Raw genomic sequence first — 21,648 nt, forward strand, 5'->3', positions numbered from 1 at the left:
CATTTTTATCTATATGTACGAAACAGTAACAACGACAATGTCTGTATAATTCATGAACAGTGACATGCAGCACATCCGTCAAACTCTCCACAGTTTCTCTTTCTCTCTGATTTTTTGTATTTATATCGTACAGAATGTTTTATACTTCATTCACATCGTTTTTTTTTTCTGTTTGTGTCGTTACTTATCTGTTTGTAGATCTGTCTGTTTAAAATCAGTCTGCCTAACGACCTACCTACCTATCAATTTATTTTCCTGTTTTTTTCCGTATCCTCCCATTCCCCCCCATTCTTTCATTGACCACCCCCCCCCCCCCAAAAAAAAAATAAAATAAAATAAAAAATGCAGCAAAGCATTAGATCGTGGTCTTATTTGTGTCTGTTTTAAATGTGAGTTCATATTATTATCATTTTCCTTCGATATTGCTATATTTTGTAACGTTATTAAAGCACATCAGGCTTCAGGTTTAAAGTTTACCAAAACAAATATAATCATCAATTATTTTACTTATTTACCTTTTTTTAATCAAATTTGTTCTAAGTGCTCAAGCATCAGGCCTCTGCAAGAATAAAAACAGCCTTCATGAATAGTTTGATATTCGTAAAGGAAATATCTATTAAAAAGACTAGTGTATGATATGATGCCCATCGCATCTTTGATTTCAAAATTGTGCGAAGAGAGTCATACTCACAATTCTTTCCATGGTTTGCAAATGAAGACTCCCGCTTTGGAGTGACGAAGTCGGCAGATCCACCAATGAGGAAAATGGTCTTAGAATTCTCTATTCTGGTTATCCTCTTCAGAATTTCCACCGCTCTTCAGTAGGGTCATCCAATAATCCTTATCGTAGCGTTGCCAGATACCCATACCGGCTGGGTCGAGAGGGACATGGTTGCTACAAACATCTTGTCCAGTAGGAACTGGGCTCTCGATGGGATTCGAACTCGGGACCTCCGATTAGAAGTCAAGAGTCTAATCAGTCAGAGTTCCCGAGTTTGAATCCCATCTATTATGTTCTTTCACCTCGTAGTAGAGTCATAACTTTGAAGTTCACCTCTTTCCCTCACAAAGTTACGTAACACTAACATCTAAACATAATATAGATGTGGCACTCACATTTATGTTCAAGAAACTACACCCGTTTACGGAAATGTTCCGATGATGAATGAGAGCAAAATTGAATGTTTTCCAAATATTATGTTTGTATTTTGTTATGATGTTCATGTTCATTTGATAGAATGAGTAATCACAGTGAATTCATAATCATAACCCCTCACAGTATATCATTGTCATAATATTTTTGTATATTCTCTTAGCAAAAAACATTCAGTTTCATAGTTATACTTTATTGACAGATGATAACTATTAATTATAAAGAGTTAGGTTTGTGTTGTAACATTCACATTTATCAGTCATTTTACTTATTCGTCTGGAATGCAACGTGTTTGCAATATTTATTCTTGGTTCCAAAATCGTTTACTTCTAACGTCGCTCCAGAAATTAATCATGAGGAGAAAAGTAGATATTGCCAAAATTGTCTACAATAATACATATTGTTGAGAACTTACTTATAAGAAAATGATTAGACCTGTATTGTCTACCAAATAAAAAGAGTAAATAAAATGTGTCGAAAGCCATTGTTTAATGACATTATACTGGTTGACTTGTAACCAAGGATTTTTTTTTTAACGTAGACCACTTTTTAAACCATTTACAGCGGCCAAACTTCTATACATGATAATTTTGAATAGATTCTTCCTACTTGATGAATAAGTGAAGGGAATAATGTTTTCTGTATGAAATAAATAGTCCATCAACAGAACAAACCTTTTCAGTAATACGTCACTTGTAATACAACAAGGGATAATCTTGCAAAAAAAAACATTTTTTTTTTATTTTGTTTGTTTGTTTGTTTTCTATCTATACTCGCAAATAGCCCAAGTTGATAAGAATGGTGTTTATTTGTTTTGCAATCAAATTGTTCATAATATTTTCATTCAGTCCTGTCGTTGAGGGCGTTATGTGCAAACTGTTGTTTCCCTATACCTTTTCAGGACTACTTTTCTTGGGGCTAGCACGTGTATCTGGCGAGTGTTATTATTCTTGGCTGTCAGTTTAATGTGAGCTTATGTCGTGCTTAATGGTCGATACACCCGATGTAGTTTATTGCAGAGGTATTGCTGGTGTGGAGCTGATGAGGGAACTTAATTCACCGACCCAGAAAAGAAGAAGAAAAAGAAGAAGAAGAAGAAGAAGAAGGAAAGCATGAGGGAAGATTTTTTTTTTTTGCATCTTAAGATGCAAAAGAAGTAATCTCATGAATGAATGAATGAATGAATGAATGAATGAATGAATGAATGAATAAATGAATAAATGAATGAATAAATAAATAAAGAAATAAAGAAATGAATAAATAAATACATAAATACATAAATAAACAAACAAACAAATAAATAAATAAATAAATAAATAAATAAATAAATAAATACATGCATCTAATTATGATTACCCCCGGCAAGAAAAAAAAAAGGATATTTTTTAGTTGAGCACTCTCCCAGATTGTCTGGAGATTCCGCGAAAAGGTAATTCCGAGTTTTTTCAATAATTATGACTCCACCGCTTCCCACCCGCATTGTGTAGGTACGTATAGGAGATGGTTACAAGCAAAGAGTGTTGACGGTATCAGTTACGACTGCACTTAACCCTTTCTGTGCTTATGACTCTATAATGTGCACAACTTTCACACACATCCATGGACAGTGAGTAAATGTGGCACACAGAGGATTAATGATGACAAAGACGGCTATGATGAGCTTAAATTGGTGGTGATGAATGTGTCGATGTAACGCTTTGGATGTGGGCGATATCAGTATTCTGTGGTAACTAGGGTGATGATGAAGATGATGATGATGATGATGATGATGATGGTGATGGTGATGATGATGATGATGAGAATGATGGTGATGATAATGATGTTGATGATGTGAATGATGATGATAATAATGATGGTGATGATGATGACCCCAATACGCTAATACGTTTACACGCTTGCACACTTGCACACTTGCACGCTTTCACACATTCAAGCTTCACAACGTGATGGCGATGGCACTGCCTCAAAACACATACAAACACATCTAGAATTAAATAGTTTTGCGTCTATGGGGGGGGGGGGAGGAATTCAATGACCAATAACACAATAACATCTCCATGAGAATGAAAAAGAAAGCATTCAAGGTTTAACTCAGGACATCAGGCTCACGTTGACAATATGGTTGATAGAACATGCTCACATTGCCTACTTCCTATTGAGTCTTCATTATTATCACATCAAATCGATTGGTATTCTGATGTCTTTTTTTTTTGTTACAGTCGCTCGCAGGCGTTTGATTCATCCCTTTTTTTTACTAGGTTTAACCATTGCATGATTCACATGCCGTAGTTATGTAACCAGACATCATTCTATCATCAGGAAAAAATAGAGCACTAGCAAGAAATGATATGTATCTTCAAGAACAATCATTATCCCGCAGCAGTAAATGTGGGTTGCGGGTTCAGCTTAGACACGCCTGTCTGATTATCGACGACAGGCGGCGCTCGTCCCTCAAACTTCCACTCGGCTTGGCAAAAACGTGCTTTCAACTCTATACCAAAGTGCCAACTCGCTTAAAGTGTATTAGGCGGAAGGTAGCAAAGTACTTTGCAGTTTGTAACAAACCGACATAATTATTATATCGAGTCTTGTAGCTCTTACTATTTATCGGAATGGAATACCGGTAAGTTGCATTGTGAATTTTGTAGGTTTCCTGTCAATGAATGAAAAAAAGGAGATACCGGTACTTCATAACACGAAAGCAGGCATAGCCTATAACGTCATAACAACAACAATAACAACAACAATAACAACAACAATAACAGTAACAACTGTGAACAACATCAAAAACAAAAACAAAACAAACAAACAAATAAGCAAAATTTCATTCTATAGTTCTTTTGTAATTATTTTCGGTATATGTATGATGTACTGTATGTATTTATGTGCGGAGATTGTGTAAATTTATTTATTTGGTGATCTAGGCTATATATCTACACAGAAACACCCATGTCTGCAAAGACAGACAGACAGGTCGACAGACTCACAGACAGAACTGAGACATACGTACACACAGAGACAAATACAATACAATAGTACGGACAGGGAGAGATGGGGGGGGGGGGGGTAGGGGTGGATAGAGACAGATTCCCTATACTCCTTTTAATTTTCTCATTTTTGATAATATTCTTATCTTCTTTCATTCACCATCTACCAGTATCATACAATTAAATGAATGATGTGTGATCAAAATACATGGTAAAGGGTCTCTTATCAACACTTGCAGAGTTTGTTTGCAAAAACCGGTAAGTCCATTTTTTTAGATTTTGAAGTATACGGTCTCTGTCATAAAGTACAAAATAATACCTTTTAAATGATATATTGGTCACTGCATATAAAGATACATTTTTGAAGTTATGGTCAAAGGAAGCAACAATTTTCTTATCATTCTCTTTATTTTTCTTGACCTTTAATCGCAAATATCTCCATTTGGCAAATATGGACTTATTGGTTTTTGCAAACAAACTCTTCACTTTCTCCAGTGAGGTTGAATGAAGCAGCATGAAAAACAAAAGCAAATAAAAAGAAACCAACAACAACAACAACCAAACAAACACAAAACCGTGTATACCATCAAAGGAACCGTTAGCCATTATGGCGGCTTAGTATAAAAAAAAAAAAAAAAAACTGTCGAACTTTGCAAGCTATAGAATTTTCTGGTCACTATAATACATACATGTATTAAGAGATCCGTGAACATCTATAGGCCTAACCATCCCAATCAACCGCTTGCTAAATAGTTTCATAGTATTCTAACACTATACTGTCTTTAACCTGCATGGTTCCAAAAGTTGAGCATGGTAACTAACATCGATCACACTATTTCACGGTTAGAAGTGTCGGCGTTAAGTTAAAACCCCATCTTGTTTTCTTTCTTTCTTTCTTTTTTCTTTCTGACTTGATAGAACGTCAGACCATGGAGAACCAGGCATCTCGTTAAACAGTGTACTTGATGTCCATCACACCCTAAATGAGAGCAGTTTATGCTGAAATACTTTTCGAATACGAACCTTTAATTCTCTTTTTGTAATGGTACATGGGGACCTTTTGAGTGATAAGTCATTGAACGCAGCGTACACGACACGTCGTGCAGTGAGAACGAAGGAAGAGGCCAGTTATCATTTCTGGAAAAGAACGCATGAGGGCGGTGTTTCAATTCTTGTCACAGAAACCTCTTGTCTCTTTGGCTAGCGGTCTCCCACCAATAGTGTACGTAAGTATTCTTTGGTTTGACTCACACTCATTGGCGGATCCAGGAATTCCGCAAAGTAAGGGGGAGGGGTGCAAAAATATTTCTGGTGCCACTTTCAGGTTTCGGTGAAAAAAAAAATAATGGGGGGGGGGGCGAACTCACCCTCTTTCATAAAAAAAAAAATCTTGGGCTGATCCATTAATGATAATTATTTCAAAGGACGTGTATGTCCTCTCCCTCTCTTGTACTCTTTGCTATGCATTTTAACTCATAGAAGTTGACAATGAACTGCGGTGTTTCGTAAATGTTACAGGTACAATAACACAAGCAAAAAGGTGAGAGCATTTGGCTCTGTTGCCGCCAAATTAAGCAATTGCAGTCATTACTTAGAGTAATTGAATTCTTGTGGGCATTCTCTGACGAGACGGCCCCGGATGATGAGTATCTGAACGAGAGAGGCGACGTGAAAGCATATTGAGAGGCTAGTATATGTAATATCATTATGGAAATTGTATCATGCATTTACAGTTCAAGGTATGTGGATTAAATTATTGAAGAGTAATGAACAAGTCCTGGACATACCTTTACAACATGGGGCCTACATTATAGGCAAACTTTCAGAATGCACGAACAATGCCCATTCAATTGACGAGCATGCGAACGTGGAATTAATGTTGAGATTCCCACGTTTTTTTTTTTTTTTAAAGCCAGGAATTAAACATCCTGTGCTCTTTGATAGGATTAATAAGAAATATAATAGTGCAACAGAACAGCCAAGGACGTCACACATCAATTTCCAGCATCAGATATAACTCATTAGGATCTGATAGAGGCTTTTATACGAGGACATTGATTAGCGTAGAAAAGTTACTAACATGTTCATGAAAGATTTTCCATTGATAATAACATTGTGCAATGCTAGTAGTATTCCTCCATGAGCACTCCATAGTAACGACCCAATTATTTCACATTCTGTCAATCATTGTCACAAATATATCTCCCAAGCCTGCACATATACAAACATAATATCACATATGAATACATAAAAAAACCCAGTTACTCCTGTTAGTACGATGTGTATAATGGTTTTGCACCATTCGCTCTGATGAGCAGTCAGCAGACACGATGGATGAATTTATCCCTTTTTCATTACCACACTCGTCTTATATAAATATTGCTTTTGAACATGAAAAAACATGAACATGTGTATTTCTATCTATCTATCTATCTATCTATCTATCTATCTATCTATCTATCTATCTCTATCAATCTATATCCCTATCTATCTATCTCTCTTTCTCTCTATCTATCTTTCTATCTCTATCTTTCTATCTACCTATCTATCTATCTATCTGTCTATCTAACTATCTATCTATCTATCTATCTATCTACCTATCTCCATCCATCTATCTATTTATCTATAGATTCTATCTATCTATCTATCTATCTATCTATCTATCTATCTATCTATCTATCTAGGTAGCTACCTATCTATCTCTATCTATCTATCTATCTATCTATCTATCTATCTATCTATCTCTCTCTCTTTCTCTCTATCTATCTTTCTATCTCTATCTATCTATCTATCTATCTATCTATCTATCTATCCATCTATCTATCTATCTAGGTAGCTACCTATCTCTATCGATCTATCTATCTATCTATCTATCTATCTATCTATCTATCTAATTTTATATCTATCCATCTATCTATCTATATATCTATCTTTCTTTATCTATCTATCTATCTATCTCTAATTATCTATCTATCTATCTATCTCTATCTATCTATCTATCTATCTATCTATCTATCTATCTATGTCTATCTATCTATCTATCTATCTATCTATCTATCTCTATCTATCTGTCTATCTATTTATCTTTCTATCTATCTAATCATCTGTCTGTCTATCTATCTATATATCTATCTCTCTATCTATCTATCCATCTATCTCTCTATCTCTATATCTATCTTTCCATCTATCTATCTATCTATCTATCCATCTATCTCTCTATCTATCTATCTATCTATCTTTCTATCTATCTCTCTCTCTCTATCTATCTATCTATCTATCTATCTATCTATATTTCTATCTATCTAATTATCTGTCTATATATATATATATGTATATATATGTATATATACATATATATATCTTTTTTATCTATCTACGTACCTAATACTCTTTATACATTTAAATAATCATACAGTATATTCTATCGATTAACATGTTTGTCGGTCTGCCTCCCTGTCATTCTATTTACATTGAGAAGCTTGTCTCATCTTATACCTATGATATCTAACCATCTGCATGTATGCTGTTTATACTTGTATTATTTATGTCTGCAGTCTCTTCGAATTATATTTTATTCACAGGAAACTACAGGCAAAAGAATAACCTAAAGCTGGCTTGAATTTCATCTTCCATTATCCAAGCGTCCTCCTACATAGTGTAATCTAAGTGTTTACGTCTACGAAGTCACTTTGTAATCATCCAAATTGTTTTTGATAAAGAGGGTAAAATCAGGCAAATATACAGAGTGGTTGAGTTTCTTTAAATTGGACCTAAAATAAGAAAGTCATTAATCATTTTTTTTTCGTTTAAAATTATATCCACCCTATACAATGAAACCGGATATAACCACACCACACGGAAATTGAATGCAATTATGTTGTCAGTCATGCACTCATTCTCATGGCAGTTTATAAACAGAAGTTTCACATTATAGACAAATCATGATTTTCGCTGATAATCTGTAGATAGAATAGCAACCGCAACCCCTCTCTTCGTAAAAGCCATTACTATATATAGTTTTATTGTAGTATAACAATAATTCACAGCGAAGGGTAAGATTTAATTTGCCTGGGGAAAAAAAAAGGAAAAAAAGATAAGTGACAGTTAACGACAACTGGAGATTTGTATAATAAAGCAATGGCCTCTACGGTGATGTTCGGAATGATTATACCATATGATATGACAAGAACAGATTTTTATCTAAATAGATAATGAAAACGAGTGTTACTTAAATTAGTATTGTCAAGTTTATTCCAGGCCTTAACGAATGACAAAAAGAGTTTAAAAATAAATTTAAAATTAGTATTATATGCTTTGAGGTAAATCTAACCACACTGCTTAAACATAAATTTTCTTGAATTCCTTTTCAGCGGGTTTAATACTTCCCAACCATGCAATAACGCGAATCAATGTTCTGTTCATAGTCTCATGTTAATGCTGCTCTCTTTAATTCTGCTCTACAAACATTAAGCATGATTGCACATAAGACAACCTCATTCATTCACGCTGCATAGACCTTGTACGATGATTTTGCTCTCAGGCCGAAACTCAAGTGCATATATCACAAAATACATCACGCTTCGATTGATGGCCGTCATTAATACAAAATACCTCTCTCTTGTTTGCATGTCATCAGGTGGTGAAACGAGATCTCATACTCTGTGTATATTTCCATCGTGTCCATGGCAACCAGTCACAAACATCAATATAGACCCAACAGTCATTTCAGTATCATATAATCTGGCTGATTAATGAAAGCTATAAGTTATATTTGGTCATCACTCAATCAATCTACGAAATGAATTTATTTCTGTATGCAAGACTTTCCCCCTTCAAATACTTTTCAGTGTTAACACATGGTTATACTATAAAAAGGCAAATGAAATAAGAAAATGCCTTATTTTTGCTTAATTACTCCTCAGCCGTTATAAACCGTCAGAGAAGGATGAGAGTTAAGTCGAAATTTAAATAAATGCATTTATATAAGTCAATCACTCACTCACTCACTCACTCACTCACTCACTCACTCACTCACTCAATCAATCAATCAATCAATCAATCAATCAATCAATCAATCAACCAATCAATGAAATCAATCAATCAATCGATCGATCGACATCTCTCTATCTATCAACATCAGCTATCAACATTCTAATCTAGCTTTCCATTGATTGTCAATTTTCATGTCTTCAAACCAACCTAAATGCATTTAAACATAATTGCCCCGAAAATGCTTTGCTAATATTTATAATATCGTTACTGTATACAATGTATCTATGATTAGAATGAATGGATGATGAAAGTGTTATCACTATTGCACATATTGATAATGATTGTAAACAAAACAACACAACTGGTGATAATCACATCATTATTGTAGTTCGCTGATAACAATGTAACTGGACAAACCAGAGCCACTCCCAATAATAATCATGACAGTAATAATCATAATAATCAATTGCAAAAATAAAAAATAAAAAAAAAAGAGAAAGAGAAAGAGAAGCTTATGGCGAATGATCGTTTGACTCTAATTACATCAAAACACTTGACGCAAAAACTGTACGAAGAAGAATCCTTTAGTCCCAGTACATTTTGTGATAAAGAATTACAAAGAGCATGGGTTTCAACATAGCTGAAGTAAATCTTTGACAGCGAGATCATGCCGGAAGAACTTGCGGTGAACACAAAAATGGTTATTTTTCCCTCTCTCTCTCTCTCTCTCTCTCTCCCTCTCTCCTCTGTTCAATCACTTTTTTTCTACAGCTCGAACCATCACTTGTTAAGAAATGGATAATAGTCCCATTATCTTTCGTTTTTCATTTCTTTTCCTTGTTTCGTTGCTCTTAAAAATATAGTTACTAAGAGCCTATACGATTCCTTATACTTTCCAGCGTTTCTGAACCCCTTTGGAAGATACATATTTTTTCTTTATTCATATTCACTCATTGTACCAGGCCTACTATTGTTCTTGTTTCAGGCTGCTAATTTCACGAATTTTGACAATTGTGTAATGACACGATTGTGAATTTGAAATGTGTAGGCCCTATATGAAACTATATAGATTAATACATAAAGTCGGGATTCCCATTTTTTTTCTATCTTATTTCAAAACCTTTGTTTGTAACATTGATAGTCACCACGTATGTCACATCATTATTTCCCCCATCCTTTAGAAATCTGTTTGATAACTCATATAGGGCCTATTGATAGTCCCTATTGAGGCTCAACTTTTGTCTATCACCGGCTTTGTAGCGAAACTTTACAGTGGTGCTTTTCTGACGAAATCTATACGATAGAAATATAGAGTAGGCCTATTATGTCAGTAACAAGTAGAAAGGAAGCCCCTCATGATATTTTGCTGTAAACATACTTAATCCTCAGCAAAACGATAGCTTAGGCCAATCTACCTATCCTTTTTACGCGACCTCGGTCGGTCGCTACGGACTAAGCGACTGGCGAGAGACGGACACAGTGCCGACAATACTTGAAAGCTCCGTAACTGACAACAAGCACAAACACCCAAACAAAACACTCAACAAAAAAATGGGCATGCAGCTCTGGACCACAGTTGGATAGGCTTTCTGTCCAGCCGTTTTAAAGGTACCGCCAAGTGAGCGCACGTAAAACCGTGGGTGTGAGTGTACTGTATATAGACCTAAATGAAAACAACAACAACAAAAGCCAACACGAAACATTAATCAAACTGAAACAAAATGATATAGCCAAATACACACAGATTGTTGTTGTCGTTGTTGTTGTTGTTGTTGTTGAGTCAAAAAAATGCTTGATTGTTCAGAGCTAACGGCAGCCTGCAAACAAGTTTGACACATTGTTTTAATCATCACCTTATATACTAGGGGCACCAACAAATTCATGTATCTTGTCAGGAACTTGAATAATGTTATCGGAATGCTTTCCTTCTCCAATCCGCCTCAATTTCGACTTAGATCATAGAGGCAAAGGTTATGAGAATGATAACGATGCCATGATGATGATGATAATAATAATAATAATGATAAATAGTAATACTAATAATGATAATGATAATGCCAATAATCATTATAATATAATGATAATAATCATGATATCCTAATCATTAATGTTTCTATTATTATCATTATCATCAATGTCATTATTGCTGCTAGGACTTTTCATGTAAAAATTATTTGAATAATCGATTTTCTCAACTGCTAACTAGTTTATTCAACTTCTTCATAATTATGGGCCTTTATATTAATGCTCGGAATGAAAAAAAAAAGTGAGAAGCGCAATCTTACTATATAAAAAAAAACACACACACTCACACACACACACACACATACACACACACACACACACAAAATAACAAATTTATTCTTTCTAGAAAAATACAAAACCAAGATATATTGCAACAAGTTGTCTTTGCTACTTCATTTCCTGTAATTCTTATTTTCCTTTTTCAAATTTGGTCGACAAGACATTGATACCACGAAAGAATAATGCCTTAAATTCTATCACAATATGGGGCTTATCTTTCATCATGGATGATAGAGCTCAGCTTTTATTTCGCGTCATCTATAAGATATCAATATATAATCATACGTCTTGTACAAAAGACCCATATAATTATTATTAGAAATGTACGACAGCAATACACATTCAGTAGTTTCCAATGGGGATAGCTCGGAGATATAATGATCTAAAAAAGGGACAAATTTTTGATTTAAAAAATCATAACACACATACACGCAGGAAAATGGCCAGCACACGGCATAATAACATGGCAGTACTCCGTGGTACATATCATATCGCAGTCCTTATATATCTCTTCTCATTATTTTTGTTAATTTACTCTCATTCCGATTCACAAAGGAAATTATATTCTTTTCAATATGTTATTGATCGTAGATCTTGGACCTTTATTCTTTATTATCTCGCACATTATACAAAATAACGAAGTACATCTCCAAGGGCCATGGAACGTGATGAACTTGGAATATTTTATAATCTCTTAATGGAAACCTCCCTAGAAAGTCGAAATTTCTGGTTTGTTTTACAACTTCAGGAGTTCACAAATCAGATACTCGTAAACTTACCTGCTATATGAAACGACTGTAATAAGTCTAAGATGGCTTACGAACCCGGCGTGTGCGTCGTGTTGATAAGGATTCTATGTTCTAAGCACACCAGTACGTACGTACTTGTACGTACAATGTACGCACGTTTATCTACGGCTCAAAACCTTCTGCTACAAGGAGCTGACCGGCGGAAGGTCTGACGAAGGAGGAAAATCGATTGAATTATTGACTGATGTCCCGAAAGCTTTAGACATGCAAAATCAAACGGTAAGTATCTATTCACTTCTCCTCGTGGGATGAATGCCTGTGTTGTTCATGACACGACATTTTCATGGAAGAAAAATAGGGAGAGATTACACAGTCTGGTCACGCCGCTGAGCGTAGTAAAGTAAACCTAGTTTCCTAGCGCTCCGTGACCCCATACCTAGCCGTTAGCGACCGGAGCTGGCCTATTGCTGGGAGTCAGTGGAGATAGCAGCTAGAGCTATAAAACAATCGAGCTGACTGCAACTGCACGAACTGAGTGAAGTATATTCTAGTTTAACCACTCGATTTATTGATATTGCCAAAAGAAGTGCCAGTGTAAATGTTGCACCTATTTCATGCAAGCCACAGACAAACATAAAAGATGATGCAGTTGTAGGACCGGACAGCGGAAGATGTAGTAGCATGGATAATGTACGTGGATTTAACAGGTATCTTTGCCTCCGTTTGGGAACACAATTTGTGAGTATTGAGTTTATCCTCGCACGCCTCGCCTTCAACACACGAGATATGGCGGCACATTTTTTCATTACAATTGTATGTTTTTGCAGCTCAATTAAGTTGACAGCTAGTGACATTTATTTTAACAAGTTCAATTGTATGATGATGTAAGAATAAGATGCTTTCAGAATTTGTGTTTGTTGAGAGTTTGTAGAAGGTCAACAAACTAAAGACAGATTTAAATTGTAGGGCCTACTAATAAATTAATCAATGTTCCTGTCTTGAATTATGAAAGCTTTGCCTTTGGTACCAATAGTATAATACATCATTACATGTATCGTAGGGCCTACTGGATGTAGTGCAGTGGTATATTTGATTAAAGCAAGAGTTACTGTTTTTTCCCTTTTATAGTGAGACAGCAATACATTGTGCTCCCATATTTCTACCCCATGAGCTTTTTCCCCCTTCTTTTATATAGTGTTGAACTACTCATCCTGTGTCTGTTTGAAATTCAATATTACAGTTGTAGTTGGCATTTTGCATGATGATAGGAACTAGCACTATGGTCATGGATGGAAAGTGGTGTGAACCTAAAGGGGACGTTTCGGTCTGATCTTGTGCTATAAACTGTAATTCATCCTTTAGCAAATGTTCCAAGTTCACCCCGTTAGGGCTGCATCAAATATCACTGAATGCTTTCCAATATGTTTGAATCACACCAGACCACATAGTGGACTCCAAGGGGAGTTTTCAAATTACATGTCACATGTTACGTGATTCATAATAGTACGTATACAATTGTAGTTGGTGTTGGCATGCTGTGTTAACCAGTGCATTTTTACTTCACATTTTTCTTCCAGGTACAGCTAATATGGTATACACCTAATCTGTTTGTTTTTTTCAGTAATTTTTATTTAGAACTGTTTGACTGGTCTGAGAAAATACATTTTCCTGTGTACACATTGTATTTGGGATGGACCACTTCACTGGATTTTGCACCCTGCTCTTTACAATGTATGAATGAAGCTGGATCTTTTACATGCATGGCATACAATGTAATTGTGACTCTCTCCAGCACATGACCTTGATTTTATCAATGTCCTATCTGAGGGACAGCGATCACCACCTTCTGTATTGCCCCACTGAATGATTATAATGTAACCCATTGAGGACATGTCCCGAGTATACTCGGGCAAGTGTCTGATTATGCGTGTTGCAGCAAAATCAGCCCATCCTCAACCCAGCCCATCATCAGCCAAACTGCATGCACAAGTTATCGCTCTGCCCCCTGTTCTTGTGCATCACAATGGTGTGGTGCGTGCTCTGTTGCGATAATGCTTCGAATGACGGGTTTAAAATACACTCAAGAGTAATTGGTTTCAAGAGCATTCTCATGGTCACCGCAGGCCGAATAAAAAGCGCACATATATATTCAGAAATTAGTGCAAGATTTCTTAAGATATTAGCGTCGCAATGCTGGTCTCGCTTATTGGTTGTGTCCACATTTGCAAAAATCTTAGGTTGTGATCTTGATGCAAATTTCAAGATTTGTTTCCTGCAAATTTGCACATGAATCCCATTGAATGACTTGGCCATTTTCATCTAATATGGCAATTAGATGTACTGTAGGAAGGAATAATAAATCAGCGATGTACACGTCTAAATGGCATCTTGAAATTAACGTAGTTGAGAAGAAACGGTCTAAATATAAAGTATTTGATGACTCAGACAAAAGTGAAAGAGGAAAAGAAAGATCTGATGAATTGTCAAAATACTTATCAGACACACAGGCTCGCATGCACCTACACACACACACACACACACACACACACACACACACACACACATACACACACATACACAAAGCAGAGAGCAGAGGACCTGTACTTTTGAAATATTATGATTCAGCTGCATTAAAAAAAAAAAAAATGTCCACATAACTTTCAATTACGTTTTACAAACTTGTGCAGTATGATACTTTTGCAGTTGTGGTATCTTGATGACCTAATAGATGAATTTCCATTGTACATTGTAGGTTGGAAGAAAAAAAAAGAAGAAGTACAATAAGTACTACAACAAGAGCAGAACCTTGATACTTTGAACATACATGTAGTGTACTTGGTAGGAGATACCATCTGTCATCAGCTCTATGGTATTGTGAAATATTACTACATACAGACGTATGTATCTGCTATCAATGCTGGTGTAATACATGTACATGCCCACCATGCCCCCAACCATAAGTGCATGGGCAGTTGCCAATAAAATGGAATTACCATTCGAATAAAGATAGCAGGCTTCTGACCAGTTCCAATGCTGAAAATTACGCTGTGGTCTTTAGAAAGGTTACCTGGAAATAGTAATCCATATTCATATGACCTTATTTTGGTAGTCTCATCCATTGTAGTCTAGTATGCTAACAATGCCAACAGGCAGTACATTTTGTGAAGAACACACGGTCTGCTCCGTGAGATTAAAAAAGAAAAAAAAGGCTACAGATCACCCTTTAACCAAAATTATTTGGGCGCTTGGATTGTTCCTTTTTTTTTTCACATGAGCTACATACCAATAAAAAAAAAATCCCTCAATAAAATAAACAAAGTTCTCTGTTTATCACAAAATGGATACTGTTTTTCTCATTTTGTTGTTGTTGTGTTCACCCTCTATGTATTGTGTGGTATTCATTTGAATACTTGCAAAATGTTAAACATGTTTCAAACAACAGTTGTTCTAGTTTAATTTTACACAATTTTCACTATTTAAGAATCAGTTATTGTTTTCATTCTTAATACTCAAGATACAAAATAGTGTCAATGATGAATATGACTTTATAGATGATGGTCAATATCAAATATCATCATTGTCAGTTATTTGAGTATTCTTGATCATTAATACTACCCTGAGTTTTCATCTACACTGTGTATGTTGTTTGAGTGATTTTAATTTCCACTGAAAATTATGAAACTTGGTTTATTGGGAACATAGTACCATACATGTATGGCAGGATGTACAATTGTATGTCTTTACAAACCTGTCATGCAAAGATAAAGGTTTTGATAAAGATGTAAGAAAATAAAATAATTGAAATCAGAAAAAACAGTCCAATAGAACCAAGGTCAGAATTTTTGTTCAGTGTTCAGTGAACCACACAGATTTATTGGTACTCAGAGTGTGTTTTAAATGCTGATGTGGCTGAGATACTGAGAAAGGAGGTGAGAAAATTTAAGATTAGCAATCAAAGTAAACATAGGTAGAGCTTTATAATCAAGCATTGAATGATGATTATCATGAACGTATAAATGGATATAAGATAGTAGTACAAGGTAAACAAGTGTCCTGCACTTTATTCGCAGTCAAGTGGCGATCACGAACTTGAGCTGACAACCGTCCAGCAATATTGCATGCATGCCTGCCTGCCCTTCACCTTCTGCTGTTTGCACAAAGCCTGGTAGCACAGGGCAACGACAAACAAATCAAGTACATGTGCAGTGCGCTTTTACAAGAGTGGAGAGCAGTGCTCAACCTGTGCTTGCTTGCCATATGTAACAGAAGTCTTGAAAATGTATTGTGCATGAGCATTTTTTCAGTGTACCGTATGTTTATTGAAAGCAAGTGGTATAAATTCCTTTTTCAACCGCCAGTCTCATTCACATGCTCTGTGGTGTTCTTTTCAAAATGAGGTTAGCAGTTGGAAATTGTGGTGAATTTTGTTCCATTTGAAAGAAGATGGACTATAAAGATTAAGAAACTTGAATAGCGTGATGCACCAACTAACAGAATGCATTTCTAAAAAACGTACAATTACATTTTGTAGGTCTCAAAGGTCAACTTTTGTAATCAATTCATTCAGCTCCAAGTCACTGCATGACTTGTTCCGAAAAAAAGAACCAGTAATCAATCATAATGTATCTAGGGGTGGTCACAAACAACAGACATTCATGATTATGGCTTGATTTTCTTGTTTGATACTTGCTGAGAAGCAAAAAGTCAGGATTGTGTATAAATAATTTAAAAAAAAACCCTGCAAAAATCAAAAGGCTGCATATTCCACATTTTTATCAAGAGCAGCTAGTGACTGAACACAATTTCATTGTAAAATGCAGTTGTCATGGATTGTAGGGTTTATTCAAATATCAGTCCACATCACAATTAAACGCAACCATCACCTTGGTGTTTTAGGTTGGTTTGAGGAAGAGAAACTATGAGTGAAACATAGCACAATGCAACAAGAACAACTGCAGCAACAACAAGGTGCATAATATGTAAACACTAGAGGTAAAACAGGTATATAGAGGTAAATTCATTGGAGTTAAAAGTACCAGCTGAAATAGTGCCAGAATTTAAGATTAAATTCTCAAGGGGTTTAGTATGCCAGTATGGGTAGTTTTGCAAGAGGAAAAAAAAAAGTCAACTCCTGGTGAAAGAAAACTGTCAGGGGATACCAGAGGGGCAATTTAAACAAAAACTTTTCCTAAAGATCATAAATCTGTAATAATTTGAAAAATATATGAGCTACATGGACAAATTTAGTATCAAATGCTTGAACTTATCAAGTTCTTTCATTTGAGTGGTATTTTGATTCGATTGAAGTCCATTCAGGTATTCTTTTCTTTAAAAAAATATGGGGCAGTATTTTTGATATTTTCTCTAAAAAAACCACACAATCTCTGACTCTCATACCACGTTCATCAACTCTTCAGCATTTATTTCAAAGTAGTGTATGGTTAAGAATAGAAAAAAAAACAACAACACACTAATACTAGACTTGTCTTAGATTTTAAATGTGTTGATGTACAAACATTGGGAAGTGGACAGAGTTGTATTAAATATCCTTAATGCTGCAAATTTGTGAACCTTTATGATAGAGTAAATACTGAATCTATTGTACACAATTTATTATCAATCGACAACTTAAACAGGACCTGAGCGTTCATTTTTAAGAAGAAACCATTCCTGTTGATGTTGCTGAAAATCAGAAATGTTAATTCCAGTAGATCTGTATTCAGCAAGTTATCGATTTCTGCCACTAACTGCAGATTTAGCTTTTGTATTGTACTCTAAAATTGATGTTAGAAATAATGGGTTAGAAAATAGAGCTTTATCGCATTACATTGTTGTAAATTACTGTATCTTGAGAAAGTGTGCTTGAGACATCAAAGGTCATTTGCTGTGTATCTCTTTGTGCTGCTTTTTTTTCGTATTTCTTCATCATTTCTGTAATTTGCAAATTAGAGTGATTTTGTGTGTAATTTGTGAAATAATCATTACTTATTGTGTGTTAAAGTGGGCACTTCTACAATTGTAGTCCTACTGATTGTATTCCCATTATTTGTCAAACATACTTGAATGCATCATATTCTTTTATGTATTGTCAATTATCTACCTTTTCTTAGTATCCAGGGACACTATAAAAAGAACTACGTATGGTGTACTCCAGGCATATTGTAATGACATAGATACAGACTTTATTCTGTTGATATCTATTCAATCTGTATGAACTGTGTATTGTTTACTGATGAGCACTTATAATTTCATTGTATTCAAGCACTCATAATTATGGTGGTATATTTACATTGTATGGTGTCTGCTGTACAACATCTGTTCAAGGTTGTGGTTGTACACTTGTAAACAAGTTTTTTGTCTGCACTTGATGCAATCTTTACTGACAACTGTCATGGAAGTTTCTTTTTTTTTTCTTCATTTTCCCACTTTTCTACTTGAATTGACATTGGTTTAGCTCAAATGGTCTTACTTTATTTTCTTTACAGGAATGATATGAATTAATTCAGCATGGAGCAAGAATCAGCTGGAAAAGGATGAATGGCAGATGAATTTCAACTGCAAGTGGGTAAGGATTGATAACTTGGCTCTGCACCCTACATATTGAAATAGTTAAAAACACAGAGCTACAGTGTATAAAAACAGTAGAAATATACCACGTGAAGGAATTGATGCAGAGATAGAGCTGTAACTTAACCAGTTGAGGAGGGGCTGATTTTGCTATACAACATGCATTTTTCCCATCTAGACACTTGCCCGAGTATACTTGGAACTCATCCTCAACGGGTTAAAAAATATGTTCTGGGCCCTGTTTTAATGGTTGACATGCAGCGCAAAGGCTACAATGTACCTTTTAATATGATACTAACTACAAAGCTGCACAAAAATCTTGAAACCTTTTTTTTTTTTCCAAACTGTTCTTGTTAACCAAGGTTAAAAAAAAAAAAAAAAAATCTATGAATCCAGAGCTCTATAAAATTGATACTGCAAACTCCATTGTACAGTGTAGTCCAACAGTTTGTATTAATGTTTACGGTAGTCTTTTTCAAAGGCCCTCTTCCTGTCATGAATCTTGCAAGAAAAGTGAATGAGGACAGTCATGTGAGACGGTTAAACCAAAGCAAGAGTCAAGCCCCATAGCGGGTTTGGCAGCAAAAATCAGATCCAATCAGCACTCAGCTCTCTTTGGAGGAGCTCATGCATAATTTTTACTCTGATGGGCCAATGGCCCAAGCTACACAATGATGGTATAGTAATTCTATTGGTTGCTACAAGACTAGTTGACTTTTAAATGCTGTAAATTGCCAAGTTATTTATTATGAGGGGTTGTACAAAGTAGGTTAGGTTTTGCGCCAGCTCGTAAATACAGTGTACATAAATTGCTGGAAATGGGAAGTAAATTAAGTTAAGTAAATGAAATGCATTTAATGTCACATTTGCAGTCCTTTGGGCTGATATATCTGGTGCTCTTTTTGTCTGCCAGATCTAACAGTGTGTAGGCCTTTGAAAAAACACTTGAAGTTTTATGAGGATTAGGGCCCAACATCTAGAAACTACTTCCCCAATATTTAAAAAGTGCTTTGACGTGCACTGTACCTACATGTATTCAAAATACATTGAAGAGGAAGAAACAAAAGCAACATTGAAGCAAGGTCTGTATAAACATTGAAATACAAATCTTATAGTATCAAGTGGCATGATGCTACGGTAATAGACATTGAAATGAATTTTACACTCTGGCATTACTGTAAAATGAAATAACTGTGATAATGACATTAAAGAGCCAATGGTGTGTAAATGTCATTTCCTGCGTAAAGCATTTAATAACTAGACTATATTGTTCCAGGCTTTGTAGGGTAGAATTTGATGACAAGGCATATTAGTATGTAAAAGTTGAAGAAATTCATATTCAGTAATGATAATATCAACATTTTTGACTCTGTCATCCTAGTCAATACTGGTACTGAAGAAGTCAGAGTTGAATGCTATGTATCATATCAATATATATTTGCTATAAACTGCTCCCTTTGCAAACAATGGGTATGGATGGCAACAAGGTCAAAAAAGGTCAAGCGTCATGGTCAATGTTTAAAATCAGTGAACGCCATAGATAAGTGTAAATGAAATGTCATTTACTTAAAATGGCAGTCTTGTGATTTTAAAAGACAGCTGCGACACCACAGTAGACTCTCTGCATGTGCTGCAGCTAACAAGTTCTTTTTTTTCCTTCAAATTCTAATTTGTCCTTAAAAGCCATGATTCTCATGTCAATTCCTTCTGATATAATTGTAACTAGACAATTTGAAAAAGGAAAGTTTCCTCCAGTATTACACATTGAGGGAATGCAGCAATACTCAATAGTAATAGCACAACAATGTAAAGAAAGTAAGAGAATTCCTTAATTTATTTTTTTTTTCTGTTGAAAGAGCAATTGACTTGCCTCTTTCAGGAAGCAGCTGGGAAATAATAACACCCTTGACATAAATGTAACAAGTCAAAGGAATGTCTATTTCAAGAAAAAAAATATATTTCCTTGCATTCTCTTTATCTCTTGTGGATTATCATTGAACGTTCCGCAGTGACATCATGAACTGTTGTATGCGTCTCATTCAGTGATGATGTCCCCAAACTGTAAAGATTCATCATAAAGTCCTCTTTTGACTATCAGTGTTGGTTTTCCTCAGATTTCACTGTTTTGTTCTACTATTGAAATTAATGCATTCACTCAATAGTCCACATGATATCTGGTCAATGAAAACTTTCTCTGTAAAATTCACTTTCCGAACAGTGTAAGAAAATTGTGAGAATTGATCAAAGAAAATTACTTTAAATACTCAACTGAATATAATACAAAAATGGGCTTTGTTTACCATACATTTTTTTTTTTTGGGGGGGGGGGGGGTGGCAGACAATCTGTGAATAATTCATTCCAAGGTTTATGTTAACTTTTGGAGACCTTGGATGTGTTCAAGTGTAGATTAGTTTCACTGTATACATGGGAATACTTGATAATCTTGTTCTGAATGCACACATAAAAACAAATTGTTTTTTTGACGTCCAGTGGGACAGAGTGTGACCTTCCATCGGCTAATTGAAGTGCAATGCTAATCAATTTCATCTATGTTGGTGTCAGGCACTGCAATTAATGTTTCCGTTGTATTATGATCATATGAATTATAGTTTGTAGATTTGATAGGAATCTACCTGTAGTATGCTGAACTAATGACTGATTTATCATTAACACCTGGGAAAATGAACACGACAGTGAGAAATGTCCCTTCCATTAACTTGTTGGGGACGGACTAATTTTGCCATATACCACACATTTCCCAGAGACACTTGCCCGAGTATTCTCGATACTAGCCTTCAGTGGGTTAAACACCCTTTATAGGCCCTTGATATTTGTTATCAGCACACTAATAGATTGAGTGTCTGCGTTCTCCACGTACGTATGTACTTGCACAGT

General features: G+C 35.3%; 1 protein-coding gene across 1 annotated transcript in view; it reads left to right on the forward strand.

Annotated features, from left to right (window-relative positions):
* Window positions 1–12,393: 12,393 nt before the first annotated feature.
* The window catches only part of LOC139731105 (uncharacterized), a 159,613-nt gene continuing 150,358 nt past the window's right edge, over window positions 12,394–21,648 (forward strand). The window contains exon 1 of the mRNA XM_071641985.1: window positions 12,394–12,464. The gene's annotated coding sequence lies outside the window, so the exon portion shown is untranslated. The remainder of the gene's footprint in view (window positions 12,465–21,648) is intronic.

The sequence above is a fragment of the Diadema antillarum genome, unplaced genomic scaffold (genome assembly GCF_040938485.1).
Source record: "Diadema antillarum isolate AM-2024a unplaced genomic scaffold, OU_Dant_1.0 seq00000357_RagTag, whole genome shotgun sequence".
Classification (NCBI taxonomy): Eukaryota; Metazoa; Echinodermata; class Echinoidea; order Diadematoida; family Diadematidae; genus Diadema; species Diadema antillarum.